Genomic DNA, 13,629 nt, shown 5'->3' on the forward strand with positions numbered 1-13,629 from the left:
AGCAAGCATCAGAAAGAAAAAAATTATTAGAAAATAAATTCCTCTAAGATCTAAGCGATCGTACCACCTAACAGTGTTGTTGGATCCTTTCCATTCTGAAAGATTCCCAGGCAATAAGTGCCTTGAACTTTTGAATGCTTTATTTCGAATAACATATGAAAAGAAAAGAGAAAGGCATCAGTTACCGCATCAAAAGAGTTCAGAATCAAAGCATCATCAAATAACAAGATAGCAGCTAAACAAGTGCTACCAACTAGGCAGTAAAATTAATAATAGCTCGCAATATTACCCGGAACAAATACTTTTCAGGAGAAAGTGAGAGCTTTTGTCCATTGCCAAATTCCATATCAACCTCTGGAAAGGTTTTTGAGAGTTGCGAGACATTTCCTAAATTGAATCCCTCTGATTAGGAATGCAATCGTCTAATTAAAGAAAAATATATTTGTATAATTCCTAAATTGAATCCCTCTGATTAGGAATGCAATCGTCTAATTAGAGAGAAATATATTTATATAATTCCTAAATTGAGCCCATGAAAATTAATAAAAAGGATCCTTTTGGTCTTAGAGAAGTATTCCTTTTTTTCTCTGAATCCTCGTCTTCACCTTCTCTTATATTTTTTCTGTTTTTCAACAAGTCCGTTAGGACCCAATGCTGGTGATGTTTCTGTTGTCGAATTTGTGTTGGATGAAGATGAAAGTGCTGGTGAAGGAGCCCCCACTGATATGCAGCCTCTCCCATAGTTTAGAACAGTTAGTTTTCAAAAACCCAATTGTTTGATTCTGACGATCATAGGTTACCAGAGTACTGTGAACAATAATTCCTATCAATGAGAACACCAATACGATAAGTTGCACCTATTGGCTTTTGATCATGAAAAAGAAAAATAAATCAGCATGGATTTATTTAAAAAAAGAGAAGTGGAACTACTGTACTGACAATGACAACATATAGAAGTGCCAGCACTACAACTATATAGAACTTACAAATGGAGCTGGCATAAGCAAGCATCAGAAAGAAAAAAATTATTAGAAAATAAATTCCTCTAAGATCTAAGCGATCGTACCACCTAACAGTGTTGTTGGATCCTTTCCATTCTGAAAGATTCCCAGGCAATAAGTGCCTTGAACTTTTGAATGCTTTATTTCGAATAACATATGAAAAGAAAAGAGAAAGGCATCAGTTACCGCATCAAAAGAGTTCAGAATCAAAGCATCATCAAATAACAAGATAGCAGCTAAACAAGTGCTACCAACTAGGCAGTAAAATTAATAATAGCTCGCAATATTACCCGGAACAAATACTTTTCAGGAGAAAGTGAGAGCTTTTGTCCATTGCCAAATTCCATATCAACCTCTGGAAAGGTTTTTGAGAGTTGCGAGACATCACTGGGCAAATACATGTAAGGTTGTTTATTTAAGAACTGAAATCATGGAATATATGTCTACAAGCATTTCAGAGTAAAAAAGTCATATTACAGGCATTACCTTCCAGCACCAGCAAAGCAAATGCCTTTGTAAATTGGATATGGGCCATGGGTTTGCTCAAGGGAATGAAGCTTGCTCGTGATCTGTGAAGCCTCAAAAAATGGAAATATGAGAATCAAGTGGTCCAGCAGCAGATATGCCAACTCATCAAATGCTTGTAAAAAAGCATCAGATTTATAGAGATTACATCTGCAGAAGTTGTATTTAAAATATAATAGCTTATCTGAAGTGCTTATGCTTACTAATGACCGAAATACAATCTCAAATATTTATCCAATCTAATTACAAGCACCATACACATGTAAAAAGAAATTGAAAACATTTAAAAGTATCAATAATCACCTTCTCAACCTAAACATAGAAAAGATGAAATTTAAGAAGAACAAAAAAAAAAAAAAAAAGAAATCTCTGGAGTGACAGCACCTCAAGACTTCTCACCAATCATACAATTGCAATCAATTAAGCTGGGCAAATATATAGCATACATGAAACCAAGACTGTTAGCATCCCATAGTGTTTGCTTACAGCCTGTATGAAATTTGATATAGCACACATGAGCATCAAGTTTTTACTCAGAAAGTCATCCAAACATATGAAATTCCACCAACAACTAGAACCACCATAGAACTTAGTTTAGAAATGAAGAATCAACAACTTGAAGTCTACAATGTGGTGTTTTTGGTGCATGTCATTTAGGAGGGAAAGTATTACACAAAAAAATGGTAACATATCATTAAGAGTAAAAATGTATTATAGAAGAATCTGAGAAATCAAATTCCCATGAATGGCCCATGGCAGATACAGAATGATGATTTGAGAAGCTGATGGAATGTGATTCTGCAACAACAGGAGAGAGAAATAGATCACTGCAACAAGGTGAGGAGATAGGATATATGCCATAAACTTCATAAGAAATAAGTCACTAGCAGACATTATTTTAAAAAAGGGCAGCCATAACCTGTGGCAATTTCGGCCCAAAACCTGTACACCTTTGATGGCCTCATATGGCAAAAGCCAATATGGCAGACACTATGACATTGTAGCATGGCGGGCACATAAGATCATGGAGGGCTGAACCAGTTTCCAATTGAACCTGTCCAGCAATTAGCTCCAATTTAGCCAGTCCAGCAGCTAATTATTAAAGGGAGATCAGTCTGATACCACGGCCAAAGAGAGAGAAGAATGGGAAAGTGGGAGAGAAGAGGAGAAAAGGAAGTGGTGGAAGTTGATGTTATATGATTCTGGACATCTTTATTTTATCCATGATGTTATTAATGCCTGACAGATGATGCTATATCAGGATATTAGATTGTGGACCTTTACATTGTATGAATATTATATGAATATTGACATAATGCTATGGTTTTAGGTGGTTGATGTTATTATTAAATTATGAATCTCTATTTTCATTTTCTTCTTAAATTATGCATCTTTTAGAGAATATATTTTTCATTGCTTAACGAATTTGGGTTCACGCTCATTTCCTCTGAAAATAAATTAAGCATTTCTGTTTTCACATTCCATACTTAACGAGGGAGGAAAGGAAATAAAAGACAGAAGTATGTTGAAAAATAAAGTAAACATAAAAGGAGAGAAGAGAGAGACAAATGAAAGGCACAAATAAAGAGATAGAAAGGGAGAAGCAAGGAGAAGAGAATGGAGAGGGGCGCGCGGGTTCAGGTGGGGCAGGAAAGTAACCGAGAGTGGAAGAGAAAGAGGTGCATAGTGAACATAATTCTCCATTTCTTAGGACAAGATTTGATTCGAAAGCAACAATAGAAGTCATATTCTAATCCACCAGTCATGCCAAGACTGCAAACCAGATCTATTGATGACGATCTGACATACAGTACTTTTGTTTGATCTTTGGGCCTACTAGCAGAAATGCCACGTCTAATCTTGTTAGAAACAACCCACCAAATTTCTTCACACAGATTAAAATCTAATGTTGTTGGCATCTTGTTGAAACTATATAAACTGCTTAATGTGACATTTGAGTTCAACTGATGTTAGCTAGACGCTTGGCATGAAGCATCCAAAAATTTAACCTCACAAAAATCGAACCCATGTGTGATAGTAGGAAATAAAAGTGCGCATCCATATATAATGTTATAATGCAATGAATTTTGTACAAGCATCCATATGTAACTGATTGCATATGCATTAAATTTTGTATTTAGTTGACTTTTGAGTGGTACTTTAGATTGAGAACACTTGTTTCATCCTACTTCTATGTTATGGACACAAGAAAAATTGTAACACTTCATTAGAAGTATGCGAGCACACTCAAAGTAAGTTCCCTTCGGTGTATGCCACCCTTAACAAAGTTGTTCTTTTAACACTTTATAAACAACACAAATATCTGCATCAAATATCAATGCATAATGTATTTTTCATCACTTCGTAAAGTGTAGCTACATTGTGGTACTGAAATTTCAAGGAAAGAAATCTTACAGCATCTGTAAATGCTGTGAAAGCTTTCTTCTGGTAGATATCCATATGTGGTTCCACTATCCAAGACAGTTCCATGCTTGCTATCAAAAATACTTGGATCCAGTTGCAATCGCCTCCCGCCACATGAATTTCCTTCAGTTCAATGTTGTAATACGGGCTGTTGCCATCCCGAGACTAGAGTAAATGTGGGCGATACATTAAATGTAACTGAAAAGAAAATCCATACGTCTGATTACTCCTAAAATGCTGCGACAAGAAATACCTGCGGCCAGGGTCCGAACATGAAAAGACCTTGTCAGGAGGAGAGATACCACCGGGAACCGTTGCACCCCCACCAATATCCATCCACCATAACATGAAGAGAACGAATCACTTGTTACACCCTTTTCAACAAGCTGGTCCATGACACTCAGCTGAACACGGCCCAGACCCATTATGCCATCAGCATGTTGACTGTTGGATGGATGTCTGATCAAGATATTATTTTTTAAAATTTTTTTGATACTATATGATATAGTAAAAATAAAATAAAATAAAATAAAAATAATCAAAATATCACGTTTCGAATCTAACATTCGGATCGGATACATGATGATCGTACACTCCTTAGAGCAAATCCTAAAGAATATACAGGACCACAAATATTTCATTACAACCACAATATTCATAATATCTAATTTTAATAATAATTAATAAAATTTATATAATTACAAATAAAACTTCTTCAATCCTCTGATAAGGTATCATGACACTCTATCTATACATTTGCTCACTCGCAAAACCATGCCATAGCCAATCATGAATATCCCGTAACTCTGAGAAGAAAAAGAAAGATGAATGGATGTGAGCTTTACAGCCCAGTAAGAATTTCTATATCACACTGATATAATAATATAATCTGAAAATAAAGATAAGCAATAAAATATAAAATCTTATGTTCAATATCCGGAATAATATAAACATCTATAAATTATCTGTCTTATCAAAAGAAATGCATCATCATATGTTAACAGGTGAAATACTTTTGTTCAATAATTATTTCATATCTTATTTTTCATTTCTCTTTTCATAATCACATGATTTTTAACCTTTTTCTTTTTGGCTCTGGACTAACCAAATCTATACCTCAGTCATCATCCGAATCAATTTCTACTTAAAAGCCTTTCAAGACTGTCCCAGGATGAGCTCCTGACCGGCTGTCCCACATACAAAAATTCGTGAGAGACTGTCCCAGGCATAAGCTCTTGATGGACTGTCTCAGGCATGAGCTCCTGACCGGCTGATCCACCTATAAGTCAGTGGGGGCTGTCCCAGGCATAAGCTCCTGACGGACTGTCTTAAGCATAAGCTCATAGCCACCTGATCCACCTATAAGCCAATGGGGGCTGTCCCAGGTATAAGTTTTTGACGGACTGTTCCACATGACAAGGCTAGTCCATACCATATCTCTCTTTTTCATTTAATCATTATATGTTGATTTCATCAAATCAATTTCGACTTACATTATGATCAATTTAGATATGTCATATCCATATAATCATACCATCAATCTCTGATACATATATACTAACATAATATACTCATGCTCAAAATCATATAAGCAAATAATGGTGTCTCGGATATAGCAAATTCATCGATCTCAAATCCAACGATGCAAAACCAATGATGCAAAATCAACGGTAAATAGCATATATAATAGTGATCATGTACAGAGATTCTTATCTTTACTGGTGACTGATCCAAGAATAGAAATCAATGTTCTTCTTTGATTTATTAATTTCTCTAATAAGATATTCCACTCGATGTCTTATGCAGACAATCATTGAAGACCCTGATCAAATATAAAAATTATATATCGAGAAAATTATCGATAATCGATCCTGATAACAAAAATCTAGGATCTCACTTAAAATTAACCAAAATTAGGATTTGTCTGAGTATCTGGACCCTCCATTGGTCTACAAGACTTTTAGAAAAAGAAAATTCATGAAGAGAGAAAATTTTAGAGAGAGAAAGTGGAGAGAAAAAGTTCATACCCTCCAAATGAGGCAATCATGATCGAGATCATCAGAGGTCCTATCAAAGTGACTTAATATAAATTAACCATGATTGATGTTATCAATTTCGAATATGGATCGGACCAGGATCTAATCTATTGCATGAATTTCAGAGCAATCTCAGGTCATCATATTTTTATTTCAAATTTATCCTAGGGTCCGTGATGCAATCAAAGAGAGAATATGACTCTAGAGAGACAAAATCCATAAAGCGAGAGACAAGATCTAGAGAGAGAAAATAAACAAAGAATCTAGATAGAGAAATTGGAGAGAGAAGGTAGAGAGAGGAGAGAGAAAAGAGAGAGAAAAAAGGGAGAAGAAATTCTCTCTTTCCTTCTTTTTTTTCTATTTTTTTTTTCTTTTCTTTTTTTTTCTTTTTTTTCTTTTCTTTTCTTCTTTCTCTTCTTCCCTTCCCGTCTTCTTCTTTCTTTCCTCTTTCTTGGCCAAACAGGGGAGGACCAGAGGGAGGCTCGGTGGCTCGGCTCCGACGAAGGCAGCAGCACAGTCGGAGGTTCGGCAGCGACGGCTGACAGCAGAGAGCAAAGGAGTGGCCGATGAAGAAAAAATTTGAAAAACAGGGACCCACATTTTTTCCCCTTGTTTTCTAATCATTGGCCAGTCGTCGATGGCCAAGGCTTCCCGAGGACAATAGGTAGAGAGGTGAGGGTCCTATCCTAGGGGTGAGATGTTGCAAACGATGGCGCCGGTGGTCGAAAAAGTGAGGAAGATGGCTCGTCCGAACAGAGCAAAACAAGGTCATGATGTTTTATGGATTTTTCGACGATCCCGACAGCCGGCGAGGGTGCACCGTGCCATGGAAAGGAGGGGAAGGAAGAGAAGAAAGAGGAGAAGGGCTTACCTCCGACTCTGGCGAGGTCTCTGGCAAGTATTTGAGATGAACATGATGAGGACATCCGCGGCTTCAATGAAAAAATTCGAAAAAAATAAAAGAAAAAATCTGGTGCTCGTCGTGGCTAGCCTTAGAGGAGAAAAGGGAGATTTTATAGAGGTGATTTTCTACCCCTAATCGGACTCTATAGATCTGATTTTGTCAGAGCCGGAGAGGAAGAGCACTCCAGTTAGGAGTCCTTCTCCCCCCCCCCCCCGTCGGGCTTCTTGTTGGGCTCTACAGGATTTGCCAGGCCCAAGAGCTCGATGGGCTGGGCCGTGACACAAAATACATGGATCAGCCACAAAAGGGCTTGCCTCCATGAGGCATGCAAACTTCACTATGAAAAAAAAAAATTATAAGAGGAGATCTCACCCTCAACCCTCGTACACCCAATTTCTCTCTCACAAAAAGTTTTCCCTCACAAAAACTCTCTCTTGGAAGAACCCCCTAAACCCCTGAAGTAACCGTTGTCTGCTATCCAGGAGCCTCCTGCTCCTTCTCTCCACAGCGTCACAGTCTCTCTCTCTTCACAGGGTCAGATTCTGTTCCCGTGAGAAAAACCAAGCCCCCAAAACCTCTATTCACAGTATCAGGCCCTTTTAAAGGACTTAAACCTTATTAGATTAGGTTTAGATCTCCTAAACAGGCCCAAACAAACCCTAGATCAAGCCTGGACCGTTGGATTATGACCGGGAGCTCCTTGGGCCGTCTGATCGCACATCAGTCCATGGAACAGTACCGTGGACCGTGCGAAATGCATGAAAATTGCCCACGTGGTCCACGTACTGGGCTGTGGACCACTCAATCCACGGTGGATCGGGTTACAGGGCCCATGCAGGTGCCTGGGCCTAGGCCGGCCCGCGCGCACGGGCCTGGGCCGGCCCGCATCGAGCGCCTGGGCCCATGCAGCATCTAGCCGTCGGTGGTCCTCCATCATCTCGGGTTACGTGCTGACTTCAAAAATACGTATCTTCTCCGTCTGAGTCCCGTTTGGGGTGTTCTTGATCTCATTCGACTCCATTTTTTATCGCAAACCTTACTGTGGGCTCAATGTGGATCGAATCTCAAGATATCAAATCCTAACAATCTCCATCTCGACTCGACATTCGACCTCTTCCTACCTCCGAGAGCTTCTGGATCTCCTTGTCCCCATGTTCTGGGGCAATCGCCTGCTGATCAGGGATGGGCAAACATGGGAGTCGAGCTAGGCCGCTCAATCCCATCTCCATCGTATGCTGTGCTCCTCCTGACCTGAGACCTGCTCGGGACAACATCCTATGGTAATAGGAATCTCACCTTACGATGTCGCCTCTCATCCTCCCGAGTCTCCTGTCTCGTGCCCGATCCATCTGCACATGGAGCTCCACCTCGCTCTGAACTCCACCTGGCTCCCAAAGCTCCACCTCGCACTGGGCTCCCTACCAGATAATAACATCCTCTGCTCCTCTTCTTCTCCTCTAGCACAATCCTATCGCCACGTAGCACCCTCAGGATTCCTCCACCAGCTACCATCCTGTAGCCTCTCGAATCCAGTCTGCTCAGTGAAATAAGATTCTGCCTGAAATCGGATATGTATTGGACCTCCTCCAATCTCTTCACTGTACCATCATGTGTCCTCCAGCTGACCGTCCTAATACCTCTAATCGTATGGTTCGATCCATCCGGCAGATATACAGTGCCCTCACTGTTCTCCAGGGAGTCAAACTGCTCCTCTCTGCAACATACATGATAGGGGCATAAATAATCTAATATCCACTACTGGGAAGAAGTAGATACCTCGTCAGATATCTCCAGGACATCTCCATCTGAATCGCTGTCGGCCGTCGCTACAGCAGCCACCGTCCAATTTTTGAGTTGAGGGTAATCTCTGGCTAGATGCCCCAACTCCTTACACCGATAACACCTGACTTTGCTCAAGTCCCTCCTGGACTTAGACCGTCCTCGTCACAATCTCCTGTCGCTCTGTCTACCACCTCCTGCTCTCCAGAAGCCACCAAGACTGAGCTACCACCACTTGAGCTCAAAGCCGGGTTCTCCTTCCAGAGAACCTCGTTCTGGAGTATCACCGCAATGACCTTGTCCATCTTGATGGTGCTCTTTCCTACTAAAAGAGCAATCATCAAGGACTCCTACGAAGGGGGAAGCGATGCTAGCAAAACCAGCATCCTGGTCTTCTCCTCAACATTCTCGCCAACGTTGAGGAGGTCAGTGAGGATCTTCTGAAAATGGCTTAGATGCTCCTGCACGCTCTGTCCCTCAGTCATCTGCAGTTGGTAAAACTACCTCCAGAGGAAAAAAGTGTTGGTGAGAGACTTCACCATGTACAACTCCTTGAGCTTCGACCATAGCACTGTCGGAAAAGTCTCACTCAGCACATGGATCACCACCTCATCTGTTAGGTACATGCTGATGGTACTCACCGCCTGCATCTATAGCCGGTTTCAATCCCGCACCTCCATGGTGGTTGGCTTCTCCTCGCACAAGAGAGCATCGATCAACCTCTGCTAGATGAGCACGTCCTTCACCCTTGCCTGCCACAAGAAGAAATTGCTCTTTCCATCAAACTTGTTGATCTCCATCTTGATTGTTCTTATCTTCTCCATCTTCAATCTTGCTTACCACCGCTGCAATCTGCATCCTTGTACCACTTCGCTCTGATACCACTTGTTGGGTGGATGTCTGACCAGGACACCACCTCCCAAGACCTTTTCGGTACTGCGCGATACAGTAGGAAGAAAGAAGAAATAAAATAAAAACAATCAAAATACGTGGATCAGCTACAAAAGAGCTCGCCTCTACGAGACATGCAAACTTCACTATGAAAAAGAAATTTTACAACAAGAGATCTCACCGTCAACCCTCGTACATCCAATTTCTCTCTCACAAAAAGTTCTCCCTCACAAAAGCTCTCTCTCTTGGAAGAACCCCCTGAACTCCTGAAATGACCGCTGTCCGCTATTCAAGAGCCTCCTGCTCCTTCTCTCCACAGCGTCACGATCTCTCTATCTCTTCACAGGGTCAGATTCTGTTCTCGTGAGAAAAACCAAGCCCCCACAACCTCTGTTCACAGTATCAGGCCCTTTTAAAGGGCTTAAACCTAATTAGAATAGGTTTATATCTCCAAAACAGGCCCAAACAAACCCCAGATCAAGCCCAGACCGTTGGATCGTGACCGGAAGCTCCCTGGGCCATTTGATCGCACACTGGTCTACAGAACAGTGCCATGGACTGCGCGAAACACGTGGAAAATGCCCACTCGGTCCACGCGCTGGGCCATGGACCACCCGATCCACAGTGGACCGGGGTACAAGCCCCATGCGCGGTGCCTGGGCCTGGACCAGCCCACGCGCGCGGGCCTAGGCCGCGCCCGCACCGGGCACCTGGGCCTGGGCCGCATCCCGCATGCGCTTAGGCCGGGCTGCGTGCCCCACGTCGGGCCATGCCCTATGAGCCTGGCCTGCGCACTGTCGTGCGCTGGCCGCATCCCGCCGCTTGCGGCCGTGCCGTCGCCGCTCCGCCGTCTTGCCGCCAGCCGTCGGCGGTCCTCCGTCGTCTCGGATTGCATGCCGATTTCAAAAGCACGTATCTTCTCCATCCGAGCTCCGTTTGGGGTGTTCTTAATCTCGTTGGACTCCATTTTTTATCGCGAACCTCGTTATGGGATTAATATGGATCGAATATCGAGATATCAAATCCTAACAATCTTCACCTCGACTCGATATTCAGCCTCCTCCTAACTCTGAGAGCTTCTGGATCTCCTCACTCCCATGCCCTGGAGCAATCGCCTGCTGATCATGGATGGACAAACATGGGAGTCGAGCCAGGCCGCTCGATCCCATCTCCGTCGTATGCTGTGCTCCTTCTGATCTGAGACCTGCTCGGGGTATCATCCTACGGCAATAGGAATCTCACCTTGCGACGTCGCCTCTCATCCTCTCGAGTCTCCTGTCTCGTGCCCGATCCATCTACACTTGGAGCTCCCCCTGGCTCTGGGCTCCACCTGACTCCTGAAGCTCTACCTCACACTGGGCTCCCTGTCAGGTAATAATGTCCTCTGCTCCATTTCTTCCCCTCTACTCCATTTCCACCAGCTACCATCCTGTAGCCTCTCGAATCCAGTCTGCTTAGTGAAATAAGATTCTGCCTGAAATCGGATATGTATCGGACCTCCCCCAATCTCCTCACTGCACCATCATATGTCCTCTAGCTGACCATCTCAATGCCTCTGATTGCACAATTCGATCCATCCGACAGATATATAGTGCCCTCACTGTTCTCTAGAAAGTCAAACTGCTCCTCTCTACAACATACATGATAAGGATATAAAAAATCTAATATCCACTCCTGGAAAGAAGTAGATACTTCGTCAGATATCTCTAGGACATCTCCATCTAAATCACTGCCGGCCGTCGCTACAGCAGCCACTGTCCAATTTTTGAGTTGAGGGCAATCTCTTGCTAGATGCCCCAACTCCTCACACTGATAACATCTGACTTTGCTCAAGTCCCTCCTGGACTTGGACCGCCCTCATCGCGATCTCCTATCGCTTCGTCTACCACCTCCTGCTCCTCCAAAAGCCACCAAGGCTGAGCTACCGTCATTTGAGCTCGAAATTAGATTCTCCCTCTTGAGAACCTCGTTCTGAAGTATCACCACGGTGACCTCGTCCATCTTGATGGTGCTTTTCCCTACTAGAAGAGTAGTCACCAAAGACTCGTACGAAGGGGGAAGCGACGCTAGCAAAACCAGCATCCTGTTCTTCTCCTCAACATTCTCGCCAACGCTGAGGAGGTCGGTAAGGATCTTCTGAAAGTGGCTTAGATGCTCCTGCACGCTTTGTCCCTCAGTCATCCACAGTTGGTAAAACTGCCTCCAGAGGAAAAGAGTGTTGGTGAGAGACTTCACTATGTACAACTCTTCGAGCTTCGACCACAGCACCATCGGAGAAGTCTCACTCAGCACATAGATCACCACCTCATCCGCTAAGTACATGCAGATGATACTCACCGCCTACATCTTTAACCGTTTCTAATCCCACACCTCCATGATGGTTGGCTTCTCCTCGTACAAGAGAACATCGATCAACCTCTGTTGGATAAGCACGTCCTTCACCCTTGCCTGCCATAAGGAGAAATTGCTCTTTCCATCAAATTTGTTGATCTCTATCTTGATTGTTCCTGTCTTCTCCATCTTCAGTCTTACTCACTACCACTGCAATCTGCGTCTTTGTACCGCCTCGCTCTGATACCATTTGTTGGATGGATGTCTGATCAGGACACCACCTCCTAAGACCTTTTCGGTACTGCGCGATGCAGCAGGAAGAAAGAAGAAACAAAACAAAAACAATCAAAATATGTGGATCAGCCACAAAAGGGCTCGCCTCTACGAGGCATGCAAACTTCACTATGAAAAAAAAATTTTACAAGAGGAGATCTCATCCTCAACCTTCGTACACCCAATTTCTCTCTCACAAAAAGTTCTCCCTCACAAAAGCTCTCTCTCTTGGAAGAACCCCCTGAATTCCTGAAGTGACCGCTGTCCGCTGTCCAGAAGCCTCCTGCTCTTTTTCTTCACAGCGTCATGATCTCTCTCTCACTTCACTTCACAGGGTCAGATTCTGTTCTCGTGAGAAAAACCAAGCCCCCACAACCTCTGTTCACAGTATCAGGCCCTTTTAAAGGGCTTAAACCTAATTAGATTAGGTAAAAAATTAGATCCCCTAAACATGCCCAAACAAATCCCAAATCAAACTCGGATCATTGGATCGTGACCGGGAGCTCCCTGGACCATCTGATCGCGCTTTGGTCCACGAAACAATGCCATGGACCGTACGAAATGCATGGAAAATACCCACGCGGTCCATGCACTGGGCCGTGGACCACCCGATCCACGGTGGACTAAGGTACAAGCCCCAGGCGCGGCGCCTGGGCCTGGGCCGGCCCGCGCGCACGGGCCTGGGCCGTGCCCGTGCCGGGCGCCTGGGCCCGAGCCGCGCACCCGCGCCTAGGCTGTGCCCTGTGTGCATGGCTCGCATGCTGCCACGCACTGGCCGCGTCCCGCCACCTGCGGCCGCGCCGCCGTCGCTCTGCCGGCCTGCCGCCGGCCGCCACAGATCCTCCATCGTCTCGGATTGCATACCAACTTCAAAAGCATGTATCTTCTCCGTTCGAGCTCCATTTAGGATGTTCTTAGTCTCGTTGGACTCTATTTTCCATCGCAAACCTCGTTGTGGGTTCAATATAGATCAAATCTCCAGGTATCAAATCCTAATATTGATTAAACAAAGCACTAATTTTTGAATACTCACAGCCAAAAATAGCATGCTGCGGCTTAAGTTCACTTTCTTTGCCAAGTGATATAACATCCTCCCCAACCACCCCACTGCTAGAGCTCATCTCAGCATATCGCCTCTCATAAACGCACTCTGTTTTCTTTTTATCGCAACTACAATCAAGATTGCATTTTACCAGTTCATATGTACTCGACAACTCAGGTTGAAACCTCGGGTCGTAGATATAACAAAATATGCAACAAGACGAGCAAGGTCACATGGGGTTTCACAAATCCAAAGCCTGACACAAAATATTATTTTAAAGTAAGAACAACTCAAATGCCAGGAAAACTTGCACTAAAATATTCATCATTTTTAGTTAGCATGGCAAGAACAAAAATAACTTGAAAGTATATGTGCTGAGATTCACTGAACTGGAAGTAGAACCCATGCCAGTCGTACAGTTCT

The 13,629-nt window shown here is 43.3% G+C and overlaps 1 pseudogene; it reads right to left on the reverse strand.

The window, feature by feature from the left end:
* Positions 1-641: 641 nt before the first annotated feature.
* On the reverse strand, positions 642-13,405 carry LOC105035586 (aspartic proteinase 36-like; annotated as a pseudogene).
* Between the last annotated feature and the right edge of the window lie 224 nt (positions 13,406-13,629).

Source organism: Elaeis guineensis, chromosome 13, assembly GCF_000442705.2.
Source record: "Elaeis guineensis isolate ETL-2024a chromosome 13, EG11, whole genome shotgun sequence".
Lineage (NCBI taxonomy): Eukaryota > Viridiplantae > Streptophyta > Magnoliopsida > Arecales > Arecaceae > Elaeis > Elaeis guineensis.